This window comes from Nannobrachium achirus, assembly GCF_963921795.1.
Source record: "Nannobrachium achirus genome assembly, contig: SCAFFOLD_354, whole genome shotgun sequence".
NCBI classification, from domain to species: Eukaryota; Metazoa; Chordata; class Actinopteri; order Myctophiformes; family Myctophidae; genus Nannobrachium; species Nannobrachium achirus.
Window position 1 is genome coordinate 22,337 of NW_027664809.1, and position 15,532 is coordinate 37,868.

The following is a 15,532-nucleotide window of genomic DNA, read 5'->3' on the forward strand; positions in this document are numbered from 1 at the left end:
ACAGGAAGAACTTAACTAATACATGGACAACACACTCTGCTGGGATGCTGGGGAACTCATGGGGTCTGACAAACTCTCCCCTTTATACTCTAGCCTGGCCCTCATCGCACATGGAGAGCAGCTGACACAGGACGGAGAAACCAAGGCAATCACATGTTGAGTGGCAGGTGAGTGTCTAGCCGTGCAGCAGAGAAGGCTTTATAGGCCAGTCAATCTAAGCTAAAAAGGGGCATGACCCAAAAGAAATTGCAATAGTAATCATTCAGGGTTTTTTATGATCCTTAGGGTCATCCAAAACACATGTTAAAAATCTTCCAAAATATTCTTAGTGGATCAAGGTAAATTCAGGGGGTTCAGGTTTGGGTCCCTTCACTTACTATACAGGAAAAAAAGACCCCCCAAAAAAATCTTCTTTAAGTAGCATGTGAGGGGTCTAACTAGGGGGTTTTCATGATTCTGAATCCATTGCAAGCATTTGTTTTGCACGAAAAACGAAGATTTTTAACATGTGTTTTGGATGACCCTAAGCATCATAAAAAACCTTGAACCATTACTATTGCAATTTCTCCCCCCCCCCCCCCCGGTGAAGGCTTAGCACCCCCAAAATATGAAAGTCAATTGACTGACTTATATGTTAACCATACTATAAATCATACTTTTTATGCTGTATAGCATCTTCAGCTGGAAACTGCCAATGATCTGATCTGTTCAGTTATGCACACCCCAAGCGAGTGATTATCGTTTGTCATATTAGTACTATTCATTATTGTTTGTTGCCGAAATGAATTAGCCCCTTCTACAAAAAAGCCAGCTCCCCCATAGACCCCCCCCCCCCCCCCCCAGTCACATTTCTCTGGAGCCGCCGCTGCAAGATATACATATCGACGATGTATGTGTCAAATTAATTAATATAGACACATTATGCATGCAGAAAAGTAGTCCATCTGTAACCAGGTGTGGTTATTTAAAAAAAACCTACATAACCCTTCTATGTGTAATGTGCAATGTGCATGCATGGATATTAGAGCTGGGATACCCGACCGAAATCCTACGGGACCCGACAAGCCCGATGGGCTCCGGCTGGGGTCGGACGCATTTTCATAATTAATTGTCGGACGTCGATTCGGGTCGGACATATTTTTTGATATAGCCTCTGCCTACCTATATAACATGCATCACTCTCTCTGATGATGCACGCAGCGTGCAACTCCTGTGTGTGTGTGTGTGTGTGTGTGTGTCACACACACTGTGTGGCACTGTGTGTGTGTGTGTGCTGCTCGCGCTAATGCTGCAGCCACGGAGACAACTCTTACCACGGAGAAAAGTCCCACGCTGAGGTAAATGCGCAGCGCGCTGTTGTGGTTTGGAAGTGGCGTGCCGCTGAATGGAGCTCCTAACTTGTGTTCCACTACTGTCCCTTGCATTGGATGTTTATTTTTCGGCGTTGTTGTGTGCAGTCGCAGTGCACTGTGCCAGGCCAGCCTCGTCCGTCCGTCCGTTCAACACACATCACATCACTCAAGTAAATCCTGGCTTATACTTCTTCATCACGGCGTGTTCCGTGACAAAATGTGGCTGATCTGCAAGCTCACAACGCCTCGCATCCGCGACGCGTTGTGAGCTTGTAGATCTGCTCTTTTCCAGGCGCAGAAACTTGCAGAATGAATGAGTCACTGTGTCAGCCGTCCAGCGCAGCGCACGTTATTATTTTTTATGATTTAATCAACATAGCCTACTATTTAAACACTTTCACAAGCTACTGTGTGGCTTAATATTCACATTAAGGGTATCAAGCAGGCACACTGCATATTAGAACAAGTTTGCTAGTGAGTGTAAATCAGTGGACTGGCTTCCGAAAAAGAAAGGAGGTGAAAAAGCGTTGGAAACATAAGGTTCGGGCCTCGGCTCGGGTCGGACGCTTTTTCATGATTAATGCTCGGACGTCGATTCGGGTCGGACATAAAACTGTCGGACACGGGTTCGGAACGGACAGAAAAAATGGGCCCGATCCCAGCTCTAATGGATATGCTATTCATTATCTGGGTTAGGCAGGCAGTGGACCTAAAGCAGAAAAACATTAAAAACGATAATGCAATAGTTGTTTTACTAATATCGTGACTAATATCGATATCAAGGTATTCAACAATGTTATCGAATATCGAAGGTTTTCCTAATATTGCCCAGCCTTAGGGTCGATTCACACTCTTATAGTGAGCCTAACTAATTTCGGTTCGGCACTGGCCAGACCCAAATATGGATTTCCCCTCCCGGTTCGGGGGGGCATCAACCGACTAAACTCGGCTCCACGGTGCTGCCGAAATGTTGTGACCTCCCGACTTAATTTTGGTACTCAGCGGTGTCTTCTCATTCATTCATCCCGGCTCCAAGTTCATATGCTCGGCTGTGAAACCAATGAAACAGCGGTCGTTTGGGAGGGAGGCACGCCGACTTCCAATGCTTGTCTGGCCGTGTACTGATCGTCGCAGAGCGGATACATTGTCAGCTGGTTCTCGCTGGGAGGCACGCGCGCGCGCGACACACACACACACACACACACACACACACACACACACACACACACACACACACACACACACACACACACACACACACACAGCTTTGCTGCGTGTATCGCTAACGCGTCGCCGACCGTTTTATAGACAAAAGAAGAGCTTAAACACAACTTTGCTAATTGCTAGTGTTCCGTGTAGGTTTTCCACGACGAGTTGTGACTGTGTGATGACATGCATGCAGCAAGGGAGGCGGCACATCTATAATGTGAGCTTGTAGATTAAATGTTTTTGACAGAGCTCGATCGAGCGTTTGTGAGTGAGAGAGAGAGAGAGAGAAGCTGAGAGCCTGCTGGAGCTGCTACTCACTGGACCTCCAGTCATTCAGCGTGCAGTGCGAGGGCAAGTCAAATATGTATCCGCCCTGCAATGCTCATTCATCGGCCACAAACGTTGTCATGCCACGGACCTCCAATATTTACAAGCGACTTCGGCACTAGCCGTTAAGAAAGTATGGATGAACTCCCCCCGAACCTAAATAATTTCGGGTCGGGGAGCCCTCCCGAACCGAAATTAGTTAGGTTCCTTATTAGAGTGTGAAACGACCCTTACTGTAAAGTGAGGTGTGCATACTGTATGTGCAGGCACATAACAAATACACATGTTAGCTTGAATAGCAGACATAACATCACCAGACTCTGATCAAAAGGTAATAATAATAATAATAGCTGTGATTTATATAGCGCTTCTCTTAGTACTCAAAGTCGCTTTACAATACTACATGTTTGTGTGTGCGTGTGTGAACGGCAGATAAAAACAACAACTTTATTAGGAAAAAAACTAGGATAAGATAAGAAGATACAGTAGAAAACAATAAAACAAAAGTATGGTCCGAGGTCAGCTGGGGAAGGCAGTTTTGAATAGGTGAGTTTTCAGAGCGGTTTTGAAGGAGGGAAGGGAGCGGGCGTCTTCCCTCCTGGAGGAGGGAAGACGGTGGAGGCTGGGTGCAGGAGGGAGCAAAGCAAAGCAGATCTGAGGCTTCAGTTCCAAGTACAGCCATAGTGAATCCAATCCCTATTTAAAGGAGCCTCCCTTACTGGGCGAGAGCTCTGATTGATTTATGACTGTGATGTCATGAGCAGCAGATCTGTGAATGAGGAAAGGATCTGACTGACAGCTGATAATGAGGCGGGTGAGACTCACGTGTCCTGCATAAACTAACGCTCAAGCTTCATTTTTATTTCTCAAACCAGAGATGAAATATTTGCTTGATCTCTGTTAGACCACCAGACCGTGGTGTGTATGTGTGTCCCTCAGACACACACACACACACGCACACGCACACGCACACGCACACACACACACACACACACACACACACACACACACACACACACACACACACACACGGTCTAAAGTAAGCTGGCCGAGCTTGGAGAACAGTTTCCATGCACAATCGTGCATGAATCTTGCGCGACACGTAAAAAAAAAAAAAAAAAAAAAAAAGCATGTAAAACTGGAGATATTACCAAGAATGCTTATAAAGGAAATCAATAGTAAACAAAGCAATAAAGAACAAATCTCTCGTTTACTGGCCATAATCCGGAAGTACAAACCAACTGGGCCCAATGAACGGCGATCATTTTTTGGATTGTTTTATAACCACACTAAAAAAAACTTAAAATACATTTTTGGCAGCTGACACCATTGTTATAAAGGCGTAAAAGACGTTTTTGGCAGCCAATGAGTTTATACCTGGCAGTGAATGTGTTTAGATTTTTTTCAAAAGTTTTTATCCCACAATTTTGTAACCCATTTTTCACCCAGTGCCAATTGCCTAAGCTGTAATCCTGGGATCTGCTCTCCCTCTGCCATGCCTGGGGAGAGCCCTGAACTGAGCTCATGATTCCTCCAATGCAAGAGGAGTGAGCAGGCCGCTTCTTAACACCTGGCAGGGGGGAGTTTTCCTGGTTTGACATAGCGTGTTGAAGGAACACGTTATTCCAACCAGTTCCTTTCCCCTCCATCAGGCCCCCCAGCTGAGACATTATAAAGACCAGGATTACTGCTGGTCCTACCCTAGGGGACACAGGGAGAACATGCAAACTCCACACAGAAAAGCCCTTTTGCCAACCCCACCTAGTAGTGGGGGAGCCAATCAAGTGATTCTGCTGGTTGTAATTTTGGAATTATAATTGTTGAAGACATGTATATCTTCATTCTTGGGGTTCTCACAATGCCAAAAAAAACATGTCTTCATTTTTTATTTTTGGGTTTAGCATGTGTAATTAGCATAATTAGCCAATTAATTGTCAAAAACGGGAAATGGCAATAACTTTGCTTCTAGGTAACTTATAAAGGTGATCTAAAAGTCTAAGTCCATGTTTGTGAGGTCCAGAAATTCATATGTTACCATTGTGAAGTCATACAACCTTTCATAATTAGCATAATCAGCTTAAATTATGCAAAAACTAGTTGAAAATCAGGAAATTGTTTAATTTTTCACATTTAGCTGACTTTGGAGAGATAATCTGAGACTCTTATTGACTAATTGAGTATGTTTACAAGTCCAGAAATTCCTATCCTGATGTAAGTAAATGCAACCTTTTGTCATTAGTATAATCTGCATACATGATTTATTAATTAGTCTGAAAGTAAGAAATTACCTGTTTCTTTTTCTGTTAGGATATCCATAGATTAATTATTGTCATAATTAGTCAAGCAACTGTGCTTCAGCTGTGAGGGATCACAGCTGATAAAGCTAATCATAGTTATTGAAAACACCTGAATGATGCTGCTTGGACACATCACATCGCATCATGAAGGTCACTGGAGGCTTTGTGGGCATTACTCAGAATGCTAGTGCTAGGGAAAGGTTCTTCTCTGGTCGCACCAGAGCTGAGTTGACTTGCTGAAGAAGCATGCCAGATGGCTGGCACACAAACAGTTACACAAAAGGAGCACCATGACTTGTCCATTGCTGTCTGGACAAGGCAGGAAAAGAATGTACGTCGATTGAAGCATGTGACAAAGTCATCTTTGAATCCTCTGATGGCAAAGACCTACCCAATATCATCACAAAAGTTGTGATGCCACCCCACGTGGAGAAAGATGTATGCAGCCAAGACGAAATTGGCCAGCAGAACTATGTTGCTTTTGTGAACACCCGCTTCGAACGTTATCAGAACATAGAATGTCCATTATCAGCCTTTATTAACTGCATAGAATGCGCCCATTATGGCCATATTGCCCATACTGAGGAACTCATTATGCTGTTATCAGACATAGTCTCCGTTGATTATGTTCACGTCCCATTGAAAATGCCCATACTCTCGTTCAGGCACTATGTTTTAATCAGACATTCTGTCTGTTGATAATGTAACGTTCTATTACATCACATCGGCCGATATGTCAGTCACGTGACTGCTGTTTTTTTTTGTTTCGTTTTTTTCAACACTGCTCCCATAACCTTTATTCTCAGTGTTATATGCAATATTTTACGAAAGTTTCTGCATTATATTGTTCACTGATACAAGACTGACAGTCTTATTATAATTATCTTCAAAATAGCGTTGGTACTTTCTCCCTTTTTAGTCCTTACGTCAACATAAACATTCAGATTTCAAAGATACGGCGTTTGCTCAATAGCCAAGGATGTTACAATTATGGACGGCCCCTCACATGTACGCATAATGTTCCGTGTTGTTTAATAATAATCATTTTTGATCCGATCGGTGGCTTTTAACAACGCGACCCCATCGGCCGTTGGGGTGTATTGCACCTTATAACTCCTATCACTGATCTGATTAAAATGCTTTTTACTAAACAATACAGAATGCACTCGTGCCGAGGTTGGGCCGTATATAATTGTAACATCTGTAGCCCCGGGGAAATAACTCTATATTTGAAATCTGAACGTCTTTGTAGATGTACGGAGGGAGAACCGCGGTGGAGTTGGATTCAGGTTGGGTGGAGGGAGAACGTGCAAAGATTATTTTTTTGAAGATATCACGTTGGGAATGTGATCGATCCCAGGCTGAGACTGACTACTGTATCCGGTTATTTCCACGCGTTACGACGCGTTGGCACAGACAGAGTATTTCCGTATCCTGTCCAGGGCGGAAGTAATGTGTAACGCGAAATTATCATAGAGTTATACTATGGCCGTTCTCCCCCCCCCCCCCCCCCCCCCCCCCCCCGTACACTGATTGCGTCCAGTTTGCACCTGGGAATTTTGCACGCACTGGCTAGTCTGGAGCAGGACTGCACTACTGCACAGCACAACAACAGGTAAATGTATTAAAACGATATGTAGATATGATATAGAAATAGTTGTTTTCGGTTATTTAGTTAGTTAATTAGTTAGTTAAACTTGAAGGTATTAAAGTAAGCCAATGGTTACATGAGTTTATTATCATCACATGGATATGGTTGGTGGTTTGAATCGTTCATTGTTGTTGTCTAGGGCAGGGGTCTTCAACGTTTTCAGGCCGGGGACCCCCAAACTGATGGGGAGATGGAGCAGGGACCCCCTACCACCTCGTAGGGTGGGGGGGTCGGGACTACGACATATTTTTTATTTTAAACATGTACAAGTTACAGTGAGCAGGGTGGGCCGTACCACTATCATTTCTAAACATACTACTAGAACCAATGTCAATAATATCAACAATCTGTCAATTGCATAGTAATCATGTATTAAAGCTATTCAAAATGGATAGAATCATGATTTATTTTTTAACATAAATGTGAAAAAAAAAAAAAAAAAAAAACATTTTTTGAAATCTTTTTTTTTTTTTTTTTTTTTTTTTTGCAATAATTTCGCGGACCCCCTGCAGTACCTCCGCGGACCCCCTAGGGGTCGCGGACCCCCTGTTGAAGACCCCTGGTCTAGGGTCTGCTAATGACATTAGCTTCATCATTCTTCCTAAACCAGTTGATTCTCAAATGATTTCAATTAAACATTGAAAAATGTAAACCCTAAACATATATCATCTCTGTTTTAGGCCCAATGGCAGAACAAGGTAAGCTTTCTGGTTGTTAAAACGTTTTTCCTGTGGCGTGTTAATGAGTTTCAGTAAGTTTGAAGCTGTAATACCAACATTATTTTATTGACAGTAGCCTATGCCTTGTCTTTTACCATAACCACATAAACCCTAACGTCCTTGCTCTGGGTGGGCATATAACCTAGGTTCCGTGAAAATTGAATATTTGTGAGGGCTAATAGTGTTTCTCAAACTTTAAAAAACATCAAGCTGCAACTCAGAAAGTGTACTTCACTTAACTCTGACGGTGTACAAATGGAACCAAATGGGCCCTAACTGGTCCATTCGGTTCCATTTGTACACTGTCAGAGTTACAGACTTTTAAGGGGCAATTTAGGCCCCCCTAAAGGAACCCAGATAGTCCATGTAATCCACTCCACTCTGACAACCACTGGGTTAATTTACTGTATATTGCAGTGGTTTTTAACCAGTGGTCCAAGGACTACCAGTGGTTCTTAAGGGGGTTCACACCTTTTGTGTGAATTGAGCAGTGCTAACTTATTTTCTGTGTGTGTCCTATAAATGACTTTATTCTATAAAGCCCATGTATAGGAGCTGCAATTTATTTTTATTGACCAGGCAGGCTTCACTCATTTATTTGTATTGACTGAAAACGGGTACTTTTTCCTCTGGGGTTTGCCATAGGCAAGCAGTATAGCTTTGAAACGCTTGCACCCGCTTCAACCGTGGCGCTTTGCTTGCCTATTAATCATATCGTCATGGAGATGACATATCTTATAAAGTCGTGTGTAGGAGCAGTTGCGCTGCTGAAAGATTGACCGTTATTAGATCTTTAACTCTTGAGAACGTTGAGAAAGTTAATATTGTTAATATCTGCATAATTTCATTTATATATTAAGAATTGTTAAACCACTGGTATATACGATCAACATAGGCCGATTACTCATTTGCTTTGTCTCTTTTGATTATTCCACAAGGGACAAGATCTGAGATAGGCGCAAGCCAAAAATCAGATTTAATCCAATTTTATAACGATGGCATGACCAGCACGACTTCACCGTTGGTGGACAGGGCAGCTGAGGCCTGTGGCCTGCCAATTAATGTCGTCAAAGTAAGTCTTTCCTTCATGTGATAACATCACAGATAAAATGTGCTCTCCCCACAGTGGTGTATTTCAAATTGTATGTACTTTTACTGTTGCATATGTCTAGGTGCATATAAGTAGTTAAACTTGTTTTTGTTTGGCTTACTTCACTTTTCCTTAATGACTGTTTCTGGCTGTTTAGAACTGGATCGGGAACCATAAAAGGGGTTTCCTTCCCCCACGCCCCCCTAAGGCCAAGACCAAGAAACCGTCAACTAAAAAAATAAGTGGTTACAACCTGTGTGTTGGCGAGTGTCGCAGAGGTGAGAGAATAAGACTGGTCTCAATTGTTTATCTTAAACCATTTCCAATTAGATATTCACTTTGTTGGGGATAATATTAGGGGTTGAGGAACAAAGCTTCTATCTGAATTGTGAAAGTAAATTAATTCATTAAAACTTGTGCCTGTTTTCTCACCTTGCATTTATTCTATGGTGGGGATGGGCAGTGGGCAATATGGATAAAATCAAATATCTTACCATATTTAATACCATATTTTTCACCAAATGGTTCTATTGATATTGCAGCAATATTGTATAAGTGTTGTGAATAGGAATGCACAAAATAAAATTGCCAAATAACAACCACCGAACATGTAAGTTAAGAAAACGACATGATGTTACTGTAATATAGCCTATTAACCAGGAAAAGGCAACATTTATGGCATATCCGAATATTATAGAATGAAGTAGATTGCCCAGCCCCATTCTTTTGCCCAATTATTCATCATAGTCATATTGACCTGACAGTGAAACTGCTCCCAGAAATGTTGCCTATATTTGGATTTATATTCAAATCTACTAGTTATGTACTATTGTCATTTTTCCGTCAGTTTCTGATTAACATGTTTTGAGACCCCATAGAAATTCATAAATGGGCTTTTTGTCCCTCTGTCCATTCAGATAATCCATCCGTGTCACTTAAGGAGGCCAACTCCAGGTGGTCAAACTTGGCCAACAGTGTAAAGAGCAGCTACCATAAAAGAGCGGACACCATAAATGCTGCTCAGCAGCCCCTCAGTGATGAGGAAAGAGAGCTTGCCATCAGGCGGCATCAAAGGCAGCTTTGGTGTGAGGTTTGTAATAAATATGAGCTCTGCTTCTTGATCTGTCTGGGGAAATCTAAATTCTTTAAATACGTGTTTTTTATTGTTTTCTTTTTGTTTCTTTTTTTCATAAATTAATATCCTACTGATTAGATTGTCACCAACAAGGAGCTTGTCGATTGGCTTTTTTCATTACTTAAATTGGAAAAGTCTGTGGGTTTTTGGGTTGAATAGGCGTAGAGATCTACTTGGGCGTAGGGAGGAGACTCTGGTTATTTGCATACATCCTGGGGTGGACTGGCATGATCTGGAACAGGGCATTCCTGGTGGTCCACTCAGTTTTTGGGGCAAACAACTACATTTACCTTTAGTGATACATTTTGAACGGCCCACCGGGCATGCCCTGTGCCAGATCATGCCAGTCCACTCCTGAAAGTATGCATGTGACATCACTACGCCCAGGCTCGATAAGCAGAGATGCATCACCTCCCTTCACTTAATGAGGCTGTCTTCTATAGTGAGTGATCATCAAGACTGCCACCAAAGTCTCTTCATACTCCAGTAAAGGTGAAGACTATCACCGCGGTTTAGTTTTTTTAAGTATCACCTTTTGAGGTGAAGAGTTATCATCTTTTTAGATGGAGGTGTGAAGGGTGCTGTTTCTACCCCCAAGAAGGCCATGGTCATAACAAAACTAATCCCCAGTTTCTGGATGGTCACTTACCCGTTTCCTGTTCCAGTTAAATTTCTCTCACTTTTGTTTGATTGGCTTTGAAGCATATTTGAACTGGAACCTTCGCCTTCACACTCAGATCTACTTCCGAGCCAATAAAACAAGGCTTTTCAAACACAGCCCAAAGTTCTCACTATTTTATCTGTGTAATACTTGTTTGTTAACTAGAAACAAAATTTCTAAGAAATTTCAAGTGTGCCTGCGACTCGCCAAGTTTCGAGACGGCCGGATAAAGTCAAGTTTTGAAGACTTGGTGCGGGTCAATACGGCCAATATTCAAACTGCCATTGCGGAAAAACCGTGCGACGCATTCGAATACGGTTTGAACCACGATAAAGTCGAAAGCCGTGTGAGCGTGTCAGTATGCCAGAGTAATGTAGGTCCAAAGTGAGGTGATATTTCTGATTTCCCCCATTGATAGTCAATGGGGTTTTTTGGCGTCGTTTTTTGCGAATTACGTCGCCACGGTAACGCGTTTCGGCATGAAGAGATATCGCACCCTTGCCCTGGCCGAGACGCACGTTTTGATGTATATATCGCCAGGGTTTCGTCAACCGTGCGGGCGAAATAACGCGGCGTTGTTTTGTGGGAAGAATAATATAGAAATAAAGATTAAGTATTTTAGAATCCAAGAAGTGTTTTGCCATTCTGGCAGGCACACTTAATTACAGTACCCTTTTCCCAGCACTTTTTTTTTCATCTTCATTTATGGCTCTTAAATGTTACCTACATTTTGTTAAAGGTTCGCACTCTTGAGGATTTGGGGGTGGAAAGTGTAATCCTGCTTTTCGACACCCTGAAAGCAAAGCTTGAGGTGGAGGAAATCGCCAGCAAACGGGCAATATCTTTCTTGGACGCCACTGACACTAGCGATGACTTTGCACTGCATTTTAAAGGTGCATACAGATCATTCACACCGATAAACCCACACTTGTCTATGGGGGAGTTGATTTGTTAATTTTCTTAATATTTTTTTTTCTCCCCATTACATTTTGTAGGAGCTTGTTCCTCCAAGGCATCCGCAAAGGAAAAAAATGCTGCCCTTGTAAAAAGTGTTCAGGATCTTTTTAATAAGAAATACCGTAAGTATGTCTTCAGTGCTATCCAATGAGTTAACTAATGAGCTATTCTCAAAGCTACAATAAGGACTAACTCAAATCAATCAAACATTATGTTGACCAATCAGTATGGTAGTTATTTAAAACACATCTATGGTAATATGTTATGAGCTACTATCACATCTGCAGTGTTTGGAGGTGGCCTAATAATACCCCCTACAGACCCTGGTGTTTGTGAGGACACCAGAGTCAAGTCACTGACACTCTTATAACTTTGACTGTCAGTTATTTGAAACAGACACCACCACCATCGTAACTGTAGTTTGGTCTTTGGTGGTATTGTATTTTTTCTTTGGGGATTCCCACAGAAGACGATGAGCATGAAACTCATGTCCATTGCAGCTGAAATGAAGACTGTTAGAATGCACTCACCAATCACATAATCATTGTGTTTCCAGTCTGTACCATATGAAAACTGGCAGACTACAATGATCTGTTAAGTGGCTTCAGGGGTTTGGAACAGGCACGCTCTACTTTGGAACTCTTGATGAGTCTCTAGAGTGTCAGGGTGCAGATTCTGGAGGATACAACAATAAGTTCAATGAATATCCGCACTCTCTGGTGATGTCTCTTTATATATTTAAATATATAAAGAGACATCACGAGAGAGTGCGGATATTCATTGAACTTACTGTTTAAGTGGCTATCAGCCGTTGGTTTCATATAGAATGTGTTTTTGTATTTACATTTCAATTTGTCATTTTAGAGGAGGCTGGGGAAAAGGGTCGGGTGCCCTATAAAAGTCTTGGGAAGACGGTCCATATAAAGGCTACTGGGCTACCAGCAGACATCGATGAACTGCGAAAGCCAGCTCAGTATGGCAGAAAGCAACGTGAAAGTATTCTGAATGCTTCTGAAACTTTGACATTTCACGTAGGTAAGTGATCTTATGATTGGCACAGACTTGAATCCTAAAAATAAAAAGTTAATGGTAGAACCTTAATGGGTAGAGCAATATGAGTAAGGTTTTCCTGCACCATTGGATATGCATTTTATCATTGTCATAATACTGTCCCCTGCAACGTAATTGGTAAGCTAAACTTTGTTGTTTGCACCAGTTATCTTTGTATCTGTGTCAAAATGATTTTTACATTAGTGGTGAAAAAGTCCGACTTTGCTCTTTGTAGTTCACCAGTCTGCTGAGGAGCCAGTAGACCCTTCTGTCCCTGTTTCTTCACCTGTCAATGGTCAGTCTTTAAATATATCATTTGTAATGTCTATACTAGGTTGAATGAGTGATCTTTATTGAAATCCAGCTTATTACGTTTATATAATCCCCAAAAGAAGTGTTGTACACTGATTTCTTTTATTATTTGAAATAATCGCATACTTTGTTAATTGAGTAGAAGACAGACAATATGGCTCTGGGTTCTCCATAGTTTTAATTTATCTCATTGTTTAATGCATCTCATTGTGTTAATATTAGGTATTTTGTCAGTATTTTCATATTTTATAGGTTCTATTTTATAGAATTATGGGCTTTTCACACGGAGCGTGAAACGCAGGCACTGTCACATGGATCAGCACCTATGTTCTAAAAAAATCACAGCGGATTCACACGACAACCTGGGCGTCGGGGCTTTTGCGCCTAGTGTGAAAAAAAGATGAACATTCTCCAGCTCTCCTACAGCTCCAGTGTGCGACAATTTCACTGCACCGTGCGTTGCGTTTTTACGCTTGCATTGTCGCCCCTCGTTTTCTGTGTGCGTCCAAAATAAACACACGCCTCTCACTGGAAATGAATTACCTAGGCGCATCAGACGCGCTCTGTGTGAAAATCCCTTTAGTTCTACCGGTAAATATCATCAGTACTCCAGTGATGACAAGGTCTGGTCCTTTTCGTTCACAGATGAGGGGTGTGCTGAGTTGGAGTTGGAGCTGGTGCCAGTCCCTTATGGTCAGTTTTACAAAAGGGTTACTTACAATGGTTAAATTATTTAGTTTTTTTTAGTAGTTATTCACTTTTATCCATAATGAGATGTTTCTTGTTCGACTGCTTATAGGTCCATCTGTGGAACCTCAGCCTGAAACAGCCATGTCCATTCTGTCCTCAACTGAACTAGGTATGTTTCTTTTATGCAGCACTCCTCTAACCGCTTGAACTCTAGCATTCCTCTTTCGTGCATATTTTGAAAAATAGCAGATCGACAAGCTCACGATGCATTGTGAGCTTGAGCATTGTTTATTTTTGGCACAGATTTGATGTTGAGGTTGATCATTTAATAGATGACTGTAGTTGACTTAAGTATTTGTTTCATTATAAAGTATAAAGGGTTTAAGTGTTGACGTTTCTTGTGATGTGATCGAGGTTCGGCAGCTGAATTATCATTACAGCCTTGGAATGTGACAAAATGGTAGGGGTTTCTGAAAAAGGGAGGGTACTCGTGTATAGGTTGTCTTTGTCAATGCCGGTCTATATTGTAGAGTCTGTTGACCTTTTTCTCTCCAGGCGGTGATGGTTGCTGGGAGACAGGGGAAGATAGCACTGCATCCGTGCTGCCAACTGTGGATGGTCAGTATCGTAATAGGATAATTTAGCATGGCCTTATTTCAGTTATATCGGCAAATGTTGTACTTTCGATGTCTTGCCTTGACACCTTCTGGCCCCCAAACTCTGGAACGAACTCCCCATTGCACTTAGGACGGCAGACTCACTCCCGATCTTCTGCCGGAACCTGAAGACCCACCTGTTCAGACTCCACCTTGGCACTTAGTCTCACTTAGACACCATGCTAGATAGTGGTATTATTTAGATAGCATGTTAGGTAGAGATGTGTTTTAGTTAGCATGTCAGGTAGGGATGTGTCTTAGTTAGCATGCCATGTAGTGATGTTTGCCCCTAGGATTACCTATGCCTTAGCCTATGCATTTCCTGTTTGTTGCTTATATGCTTATTTGTTGCTTTATGCTTATTGTAAGTCGCTCTGGATTAAGAGCGTCTGCTAAGTGCCTAAATTGTAAATTGACACTGAGTATGGCAAGGTAAAATAACCTGCCTGAATGTATTGATCCAACCTCTAACCTCTACTATGAGTCTCTCACATTGACGTTGGGCCTACACTACAGATTCTGATCTTCCTCTCTCCAGGTGGTCACTGTTCCTCAGAGCTGATGCACAATATGCCAATCACTGGTCCATTGATTCCAGTTGTGGACGGTCAGTATTAAAATTGGGGATTTTCATTTGTACAAGGTGATGCCCACCGACGCACAGCAGAGGGGGGCATCACCTCAGAGCTTATGGTAATGAAAAGAAAATATATTCCATAGTTGATAGCAACATTTAGTTGTAAATGGCATTGTGTGTTTGTTTTATGTCATGTCGGCTGCTACAGCATAAAGCTGAGCATTGAGCACAGCTGCTGCTCTAAGGCTTTGATTAGGCATGCTGTCTGTTATTGAGAGTGGAATGGTGATTATCCCAAAATAATGATTGCCCATTGACAAATCAGATTTGAGCATTCAACCAAGCCATGTAATAAGAGTGAATTATTTGATTCGACTGCTGGCCTCTGTGTGGTCCTTTTCATCTCTGATTCAAATAACTTAAAGGAGGACTTCACCGATTTTTCAACCTATCTTCATGTAATTGGTCCTCACCAATGTTCATGAAACATTGGCACATTTTTTCCCACTTGGTCTGTGTCTCATAGGAGGGCTGTGGGCAGTTCAGAAACTGGACTTGCGACCTCATCGATTGAGAATCCAAACTAATAGAAACGCCAGGATTTTAATTCATGAAAAGTTATCATGTTATAATGAAAGCCATCGTTATCGCAATAATAAAAATATATATTTTTAACCACATGAACCCCATATGGGCATCCCTCAGGGCTCAATTCTAGACCTTTTCTGTTATTGAAGGGAAAGCTCCCGTTGAAGATAGTTGATTGACAAGCTCACAATGCGACGCATTGTGATAGTATAATAACAATTTTGTCTACAAATAAAAACTAGACTAAAATGTTAAGGGAGG

The 15,532-nt window shown here is 41.9% G+C and overlaps 1 protein-coding gene across 1 annotated transcript in view; it reads right to left on the bottom strand.

Annotated features, from left to right (window-relative positions):
• LOC308280789 (uncharacterized protein) overlaps positions 1-15,532 on the bottom strand; it is a gene marked incomplete at its 3' end in the record, with an annotated part of 56,737 nt that overhangs the window by 10,388 nt on the left and 30,817 nt on the right. The gene's annotated exons all lie outside the window — the stretch shown is intronic.